The 9,336-nt window shown below is 46.1% G+C and overlaps 1 non-coding gene across 1 annotated transcript; it reads left to right on the forward strand.

The window, feature by feature from the left end:
- Nucleotides 1–323: 323 nt before the first annotated feature.
- On the forward strand, nt 324–405 carry trnas-uga (transfer RNA serine (anticodon UGA)). The gene has a single exon. It is a non-coding gene; the product is annotated as a tRNA-Ser (tRNA).
- Nucleotides 406–9,336: the final 8,931 nt, after the last annotated feature.

Raw genomic sequence — 9,336 nt, forward strand, 5'->3', positions numbered from 1 at the left:
GACTTATGATCTTATATAATTATTCTATATGTGTTACAAGATAAAGCTGCTATAAAACTAAAAAAAAAGTCCGTCATAATAAAACTGATTCTGATCTTGACTTTTATCTCAAACCGTGGAAATCTCCTTCATTTACGACACTGACGCCAATGCTATTTCTTGACACTCAAACTCTGACCTAACGGTGTTGAAACAAATTCCAAAACTGTCCAATTATGCTATTCGTATCGGAATGATGATTCATCAGTTCCATTACTGAAAATAAATCACGTTCATTCCTCGCTTCAGCTGCAGTGCTGCGGTGGGTAACTAACATAGATGGAGCTGCGATGGCCGAGTGGTTAAGGCGTTGGACTTGAAATCCAATGGGGATTCCCCACGCAGGTTCGAGCCCTGCTCGCAGCGCTATGAAGGAACAGAAATCCAAATACCTGCCAATAAAATTTGACCCTCTGTCTGCTGTCTGAGCGCCGCATCTTCCCTGAGTTGACGCCTGCAAAGACTAGGCTTTTCTAGGCTTTTACACTCTTTAGTACAATTCAGTCCAATGCATTTCTACTCAGCGTGAAGAGTTCATTTCTATCCAACTCTGATCAGTCTCCTTGAGGCAGCTTAAACTCTCTGCGTCTCATAAAACTGAAAGAATGAAATATGCAGAGCAGATTCTTCAGCGTCAGCGGGGAGAAGCGGACTCCAGCATTTCGCTCTACGATACACATGGTGACGTCTTCTCATCCTCTGTCAGACTCTGACCTTAATCAATTACTGTAGTTCTGGCAGAATCCACGCAAGCGCAGTAGCGTCTCCCTCAGCTACAAGGGCAGTAGCATCCCCCTGATTAAATCTCCGGTACGTCTCTGCACCCGGAAATATTGCCGATCACGGGCAGCAAGCGGTAGAAGCGGGCAATGTGTGGCGAGTGACAAACAGTGTCATTGACTACAGATGCCCCAAACCCTGAGGTTTCATGCAGTACAGTTCCTGACAGAGATACTATTCGTCAGCCTGACGGCATTTAATTGATAATAGGGTCCTGGCATTTTAATCGCCGTTCTGCACGAACGTCAACCGGGGAGGTCAGTCCCTTGAGTTTAATTAGCTGCTGAATAGAAAATTCTGAAACGTTCCTTCCAGTCTGGGGGACCACGCCAGTTACAGATGGCTTCCGTCCAGTTATCCCGTATGATCATGGCTGCAGTTCCCCACGTTTCAAACTGTCGTCTTTACCTTTTTCACAATCCAAGATGTCCTTAATATTTCAGAAATGCACTCATGTCCTATGTAAAGTGGCATCCTGTGTTATAATATCCGCAACCATATCTCGTGGAGTATTTTATGGTATCAGTAAGGTACGCGCGGTTATTCCGGTTTAACTCGGTTTTAAATGATAATTTCTCATACTTGAACTAATTTTCCTAGACGGCACGTCTCAGCCATGACCCTAGATTCAGCCCTAATTCTATACTGTACAGAGTACAGTTTTAAATTCAGTTGTTCGTTAGAGCACATGCATTCATCACGGGAGGTGGGTCAGTCAAATTGTTCCGAGCCTCTCCAGTGCGACTGCACCCTTCAGCAAATAAGCGAAGTAAAAGTATCGTCACCGCACCAGCGCCGACCTCAGCAACCCCGTACAAATATATGACAATGGTTTCTCTATTTCAAATTTCCAATCTAGTTCAAATAAACTACAATCTGCAGCTGCTTTGAAAAATACCTGATCCACTCACCGGCTCGCCATCTCTGTTTCGTGAACAATTTCCTCTGATAGTTTCACCGCAACCTATCGTCCCTTATTTAATATCAACCCCACCGAAATACATGACCTCACACATTCCTGCAATAAATACTGTTTGAGCCCCTCGCTGAACTAACCAATCGGAGCCTAAATATTCTCTTTGCAGCCCGTTGTCCGGCTACGTCACGTCATCAGCCTCACACGCTCAGCAGTAAGTACAGCTCATTAATGAGCGACAATAGTGAACCATCCTGACGCTTCCCGATCAAAATTCTTCCAAACTGCAAAAGAACAACGTCGACACGGATGGCACCAGGTATTAGTTTTCCTGGGTGTCTCAGGTTGTGAGGTGGAAGCTCTGCCCGACGCGGCACTTTCCCGATCCGAGTTTCATTACCGACAGAATGTCGATGTACTGATTTCCAACGCAACACTGGAGCCGGTAACACGTTCTTCAATAAATCCTGTTCCCTCGGCTGGGGAGATTCGAGAAGCTGTGGAGTTGATAACCATCCCATATTTCTGTCAGTTCAACACCAGATTACCGAGGTCCTGATTCAGTGTTACAACGCAAAATATTACATACTTCTTACAGCCTCCACGCACCCCTCCACACCACACCCTCAGAGGCTGGTCGACCCGGTGAGCTCCTACTGCAGAAAATTTAATGACAGTCATTTAATTCACCCGTATCTGGTGACGGATCTAATCGAGGGGGACGTGTATTACGCGTAATTGGTGATTACTTCAAAGTGAACTGGAATTTATGTTAGTGTACACACAAGTGCGATGAAACATCTACTTGCTGATGGGTGGGGACAGGAGGAAACGAGCCAAATGGACATGCCAAAACAGTGTATTTAGCTACGATGTTTTTGTTTCGCAACCGAGTGTCTAACGATTGATTTTGAGTAGAAACAGAGCGACTGATGTCGGTGGGTTCTACAGCTGTATGGATACAAAGCGCCTCACTTCGTTCACCAACCTACTTCCTTCAGTTAGACTGCGGACGATTTACCGCACTGAGCAGAATTCTTGCATCCAAAGCAGCACGAAGTTACGAATTTTAAGAATTAATGACACCAATTTAATGTTAATTTCTTTTATAATTGAAGAAACTGGGAGAAGTGGTATCAGTAACTGTATCGTGTCGCCATCTCTTGCTCCCTCTGCTGGACGGTCATGTGTAAACGCATGAACCATTTCCCCTCCTCAGTCCGAAGGGTGACAATACTTACGAGCCCACCAGCTTCCGACTTTGAATAAAGGGACATAAAGATCCACTACTTTTTGTTAACCAACACACATCAAAGTTGCTGGTGAACGCAGCAGGCCAGGCAGCATCTCTAGGAAGAGGTGCAGTCGACGTTTCAGGCCGAGACCCTTCGTCAGCACTACTTTTTGTTGTTGGGATGAAATATTGCTCTCTGATGGTCAAGAAAGCAGTGCGGAAAACAGTGGCCCAATGTGAACATGAAATTGGGAAATTGCCGTGTACCTCTCCCTCTCCCACCCACTGCCTTTCACACTCCTCCATTTATCAATCTTTTCATGTCTACGATGTGCCTCTCTTTCCTGTCTTACTTCCATGTCTCGCTCTCTCTCTAACACACACACACACACACACACACACACACACACGGGTACGCACATCTCTCTCCCTCTCTCTCTCTCTCTCTCTCTCTCGTTCTCTCGCTCATTTCCTTCTGACACCCATAGTTTCCTCACAAGCTGAGGCAAAAGTTTAGCGAGCAATGTCGGTGTTCGGTGAAAGTGCTGCGTGATTGGAGTGGGAATTTATGGGTATTCTTCTACAAGACAGCGGGGGTAGAGTGTAGGGGAGGGGGTGTGAACTGCTGATGAAATATCGGGGAGAACAGGAGAAAGGGCATGAAGGACTCGCGTTTTCCCAACAAACCTGTTCCCGGAACTTTGGTTCAGTGCTCCGTTAGTAGACGACCACCGTGTGAAATTCGATTAGCTGAAAAGGCTTGGATTTTGAACCAATAAACTATTCACATATTTTAATAAGAAATGCTGTCCAGCCGAGGTGGAGGGGGAGGGGGATGGTGAGATTATGACTCTGTTGCTGAACTGCGCAGACTGGTGCAAGCAGGAACGGTTCATTTCACTCACTCTACAGACTCTCCATTGCTCCCTTGGGCAGAGAGTGACCCCGCCTATTGCCTGACGCAGGCAGGTTCGCTGATCTTCCATCAATATCACCCGAGCAGGTTGTCCCTGATGCGGTGCACCGGCTGCGCACGCGCCAGTCAGCAGCCAACAACCCACAAGCCAACCCTCCTCAGATGATGTGCAACCTGCCTACTCCAATTGGTGTGTGCAGATGTCAATCTAATGTGTTAACCAATGGCGGAAATGGTTTTACCCGGGGCTTGTTCTCTCCCGCAGACCCTGACTGCTTCTGCCTCCCTTAAGTCCAGTCAATCCTGAGCAAAACTTAACAATGTCCCGTTTTTTTTATTGACATTTATATCCGTATGCATCTGTCCAAAGTTGGGGGCGTAGTCAGTACATCGAATTAAAGGCGGAAGAAAGAAGTTTATCTCTTTTCACCCACGGAGAAGGAAGAAGACTTGGTGGAGAACAGCGGAAGACTTTTAACCGGAAAGTGTGGAATGGAGAGGAGGATTGAGGGTAAGTTTGGGCCAGGATGATCTTATTGAATGCCAGGGCTGGCTGAAGAGGGCGAGAGGCCTGACCTTCTTTCTGTTGTCTGGGTGTTTAAAGAAAAGCAATAGACAGGCCTTTCTTGGGCCGGATGTTATCCCAGTGGATATAATAGGGACAGATGCTTGGAGATGACTTGTTCCCAATCTATGTCAATAGTCTGGTCGAGGAATCATGGCCGGGTCTGAAAATGGTACACAATTATATCTATCATTTGTTAATGATGCAGCATTGTATAATTTATGTTCTGCGTACTGTCTTTCTGCAATGATGTTTCCTTGTACCTGTACCTCACGGTCCCTGTGCACACGGTAATAAACTCGGCTGCACCTGACAATACTCACTGAGATTTGAGCAGATGAGTCCAGATGATGTAGGCAAACTGAGCAATTATAGTTAGAGTCCAATGTGGGCAATGTATGGTCACCCTCTCCTACAGAGAGACAGAATCTCTGAGTGTGTTTAATAGGCGAGGGATTGAGGTGCAGTGAGTAGTGATGAAGATCAAATTATACATTGTATTTATTGTAAGGAATTGTCTGTAAGACCTCGCACAGCTATTTCGGGCTTTATTGAGACTGTCTGTATGTATGCTTTATGTCTGTGTCTCTTCGAGCCTGCAATGATGTTGCAAGTTTTTCATTGTACCTGTACCTCACCGTCCCTGGGCACACAGCAATAAACCCGACTGGACCAGACAATACTCACTGAGCTTTGAGCAGCGATGATCACGTCCAGATGAGTCAAGGTGATGCAGTCAAACTGAGTGAATAGGACTAGAGTCCAATATGGGAAATGTATGGTCACCCTCTTCTACAGAGAGACAGCATCTCTGTGTGTGTTTAATCGGCGAGGGATTGAGATGCAGTGAGTACTGAAGAAGATCAAACGTGTTTTCTTGAAAATTACTGTCTGCAAGACCTCACACAGTTATTTTGAGGTTTATTGATTCTGCACATCGGATATTTTTCAAATTCATGCTCTTCTTATCTAACACATAGAACAAATCTCTCCAGGTGCAGTGGACGGCAGGTCAGGTAGAATCTGTGGACGGAAATAGACGGCACCCATTTCGGATCCACACACTTACGCTGAACTGACCGTAGAGGGTAGATGACCAGTATGGGGAGCTAAGAATGGGGCAAGAGTTGGGAAGGAACTGGAGAGTGCAGACCAGGAGGTGTGATAGTCAGCTGGATATCGGACACTCGATGTATGCCACAGTCGTCGCTGTTGCTCCTTATTGGTCCTTCATGTCGGCAATTTTGATGTGAAATCACGTCCTGATCAGGAGGTTTCTGCATGACGCAAGTTTAGGCGGTGCTGTTGACGATTATTGCATATTACAGGCGTATGTAGATCAGATAGAGATGTGAGCGGAGGTGTGGCAAGTGGATCCCAGTGCAGGTAAGTATAATGTAGTGCAGTTTGGAAATCGAATTTGCAAAGCACTTGTGCTGTAAATGGCAGGGCATGAGGGAGTGCAATTGACACGAGGGACCCAGCGGCACAAGTGCACAGTTCGCTGATTTCGGCGTCACGGGTCGATAGAATATTGAAAAGCCGTTGTCTCACCCCGGCCTTCCTGGTCCAGGGCAGCAGGAAGGAACATAAGTTGGGACATTACAATGCAGCTGTATAGCTCGTTGTTGAGGTTGTGGATAGAGTGCTATGTACAGTTTCGGACGCTGTATTAGAGAAAATATCCCGTCAAATTGGAACGAGTGGAAGTAAGTTATACAATGACGTTGTCCGGGCAGGAAGAACCAGGTTATATTAAAGGTTTGTTCAAGCTTGGCATTTGCTCATTACAATATGAGGAGAATGCGATTTAAATGATGAAAGGCAGCGATAAGGCCAATAAAAGTCTTCCCTGTGCAGGGGAGACTAAAACTCGGGAGATGGATTTAGAGTGAGAAGGGAAGATTTGAAAGGAACTTGTGCAGCAACATTTTAACAGAGTTTTGTGGATGTGTGGAATGAGCTGCCAGAAGAAGTAGATTAGGCAGGTATAACACTTTCACGAAGGCCGGGGGTTGGATGAATATGGGCCTCCCGCAGGAAACTGAGACTCGCTGGTGGTCATGATGGTTATAATTTCCTCACGACTCTTACCAGTGGGATGCGACAGTTATCATTGGACAGACATGACATGGAAGTCAATGGTAAATGAGAATGCTTGGTTACGAAGCCAAGTACCGCTCTGATCAGGCGATGGAGATACTGCCATATTGCTGAGCAATGATATTGTCTCTGACTCACTTTCCGCTTCTTCTGAGCCATGCAGAGCAGTGGAATCACGTGGTGCTTTCATCACCGGGACGAACGTGTAAACAAGAAGACTTTGATCAATCACCAGTAGTCAGAATCAGAATGGACACAGGCATGTTGACTGCCCTCTTTCTAATTAACCTGTCCGGCTGGTGCACATGTAGATGGATGGCAAATAGATCAGATGAAGAGGCTTACTCGAGCGCTAAATGGGTACAGAATATTGTCATTAAACAGTCTTTGATCCCGTTAAAACAACTTGATTAATGAAACATTCCAACAGTTCCAGGTCAGGCACCAGGAATGGTCGAATCACTCCACTCAGCAAACACAGGTTCTTCAGAGCGAAAGCAAAATGGGATCCTCTGAAGGGCCGTGGAAGAACAGTCAAACACATGGCAGATGAAATGCAGTGCAGGGAAATATATGGACATGCACCTTGGTAGATGAAGTGATAGAGTAGACATTTTTTTTTAATGGGGAGAAAATGCAAAACAAAACAGAGAGGCTAAGGGAATTGAGAGTCTTTGTGCAGGATTCCCTAAAGGTTATTCTGCAGGTTGAGTCTGTGGTGAGGAAGGCAAATGCGATGTCAGTCTTCATTCCAAACACAATACAATATAAAAGCAAGGATGTGATTTAGAGTCCTTACGAAGCACTGATGAGGCCTCACGGAGCATCGTGAGCAGATTTGCGTCCCTTATCTTAGAAAGTACGTGTTGCAACTGGAGAGGGTTCAAAGGAGGGTCATGAAAATGATTCGAGGATTGAATGTCTTCTCATATGAAGAGCGTTTGCTGGCTCCGGCCTGTGGTCATTGGAATTCAGGAGAATGAGGAGCGACCTCATTGAAACCTATGGAATGGTGAGAGGCCCTGATAGAGTGGATGTGGAGAGGACGTTTCCTATGGCGCGAGAGGCTAAGACCAGAGGACGCAGCCTCAGAATAGAGGACATCCTCTGAGAACAGAGATGAGGAGTAAGTTCTTTAGCCAAAATGGTGAATCTGTGGAATTCATTACCACAGACAAAGTCTGGCCAAGTCTGTATGCTTATTTAAGGCAGAGGTTGAACGATTCATCATTGATCAGGAAAACCGTTCAACAGACAACGCCATCTCCACCACCACCTGGACAAAAAAGACACATATGTTCGAATGTTGTTCATAGACTTCAGTTCAGTTCAACACAATCATTCCTCAGCACCTGACTGGAAAGCTGAAGCTGCTGGGCCTGAACACCTCCCTCCGCAACTGGATCCCAGACTTCCTGACTGGGAGACCTCAGTCAGTCCGGATTGGAAGCAGCATCTCCAACACCTTCACACTGAGCACGGGGGCCCCCCAGGGCTGTGTGCTCAGTCCACTGCTGTTCACTCTGCTGACCCACGACTGTGCTGCAACACACAGCTCGAACCACATTGTCAAGTTCACCGATGACACGACCGTGGTGGGTCTCATCAGCAAGAACGACGAGTCAGCACACACAGAGGAGGTGCAGCAGCTGACAGACTGGTGCAGAGCCAACAACCTGTCTCTGAATGTGAGCAAAACAAAAGAGATGGTTGTTGACTTCAGGAGGACACGGAGCGACCACACTCTGCTGAGCATTGGAGGCTCCTCCGTTGAGATCGTTAACAGCACCAAATTTCTTGGTGTTCACCTGGCGGAGAATCTCACCTGGTCCCTCAACACCAGCTCCATAGCCAAGAAAGCCCAGCAGTGTCCTTACTTTCTGCGAATGCTGAGAAAAGTCCATCTCCCACCCCCCATTCTCACCGCATTCTTCAGAAGATGTATCGAGAGCATCCTGTGCAGCTGCATCACTGCCTGGTTCGGGGAATTGCACCGTTTCGGATCGCAAGACCCTGTAGCGGTCAGTGAGGTCAGCTGAGAAGTTCATAGGGGTCTCTCTTCCCTCCATGACAGACATTTACACCACACGCTGCATCCGCAAAGCTAACAGCATTACGAAGGACCCCACGCACCCCTCACACAAACTCTTCTCCCTCCTGCCACCTGGCAAAATGTACCAAAGCATTCGGGCTCTCACGACCAGACTGTGCAATAGTTTCTTCCCCCAAGCCATCAGACTCCTCAAAACTCAGAGACTAGACTGATATCTACATCATTTATTATTATATTGTAATTTGTCCTCTACTGTGCCTATTGTGTGTTTATTATTTATTGTACTGCCCTGCGCTGTTTTGTGCACTTTATGTAGTCCTGTGCAGTTCTCTATTCTAGTGCAGATTTTATGTTGTTTTTACGTAGTCTAGTGTAGCCTTGTGCTGTCTCACATAGTCTAGTGTAGTCTTGTGTTGTTTTACGTAGCATCATGGTCCCGTTTTTACTGTGTACTGTACCAGAGGTTTATTGTCGAAATGACAACAGAAGCGAATTGATTTGACTTGGCTTCACATAAAAGGATACTGGGAGAATGGGGCTGAGTAAAAAAAATGGATCATCCATCATGAAATGGCGAATCGGCCTAATTCTACTGTATCATATGGTATTATGGTCCTGAATTAGGTGGATGTAGGCGAAACATAGACAAAAATGCTGCTGTTGTGATAGTAAGTTAATAAACACGATAAGTTACAATAAACGCAATAAATTACAGTAAGAAATATTCTAA

The sequence above is a fragment of the Mobula birostris genome, chromosome 13, assembly GCF_030028105.1.
Source record: "Mobula birostris isolate sMobBir1 chromosome 13, sMobBir1.hap1, whole genome shotgun sequence".
NCBI classification, from domain to species: domain Eukaryota; kingdom Metazoa; phylum Chordata; class Chondrichthyes; order Myliobatiformes; family Myliobatidae; genus Mobula; species Mobula birostris.